The sequence below is a fragment of the Penaeus monodon genome, chromosome 29 (genome assembly GCF_015228065.2).
Source record: "Penaeus monodon isolate SGIC_2016 chromosome 29, NSTDA_Pmon_1, whole genome shotgun sequence".
NCBI lineage: Eukaryota > Metazoa > Arthropoda > Malacostraca > Decapoda > Penaeidae > Penaeus > Penaeus monodon.
Genome location: NC_051414.1, coordinates 28211688 through 28212441, shown reverse-complemented (window position 1 = coordinate 28212441; position 754 = coordinate 28211688). Strand labels below are relative to the sequence as shown.

General features: G+C 30.4%; 1 protein-coding gene across 1 annotated transcript in view; it reads right to left on the bottom strand.

The window, feature by feature from the left end:
* The window catches only part of LOC119591816 (zinc finger protein 513-like), a 72589-nt gene that overhangs the window by 40944 nt on the left and 30891 nt on the right, over positions 1 to 754 (bottom strand). The window lies entirely within an intron of this gene.

The following is a 754-nucleotide window of genomic DNA, read 5'->3' as shown; positions in this document are numbered from 1 at the left end:
ATCTATACTTAATATAGTTTTCACTAGGGAACACAACTGGAAACATGCTTCCCATAGGTAATCTATGAAAAAGTTTCTTGTTTAACATATATAACTACCTCTAACTTAATAAAGTATATAAAGTCCTGATTGCAGGACCAATAAATTTCCTATAACTTAACAGTGAATCATAGCCACCCTATGTCCATCATCATCAAATATATAAACATTTTCAACCCATATGCCAACAAACTGTTACTTTTAGTCTCTTATGCTTAATCACTAATGGCTGCTTTTATTACACTTTCTCTACAATTCTCTTATGAATAAATTTTAAATGTTACTTCTCTTTCAAATAAAACAGACAACAATCCTTTGTAATTTTAACAATACAAACAAAGTTGACTAGTAATTGCTGCTGATGAAAATCTCTTTCAATAATTTACATCTGCTGTTAAGTTTGTGGGCAACTGAATTTAATGAGTTCTATAATGTTTTACTCTTCGGTTTTGGAATAAAATCATTTATGGATAATATTTTCAATTCTGCTTGATTTGAATAATAAAAAATATATTCCCTAATACATTCAAACACTGAATTATAACATATCAGCAAAAAGGTTTAAAACAGAAACAAGATATGATGAACCAAGTATTTTCTTTTTCAAGCAATGAAATCCAGAGCTCAATAAATCATGCACACACGTGACCACAGCCTGTCATGGTTTCAATAAGAACATGCACCAGAGGAGGGGTAGAGAGAAATTGAGAGGAGA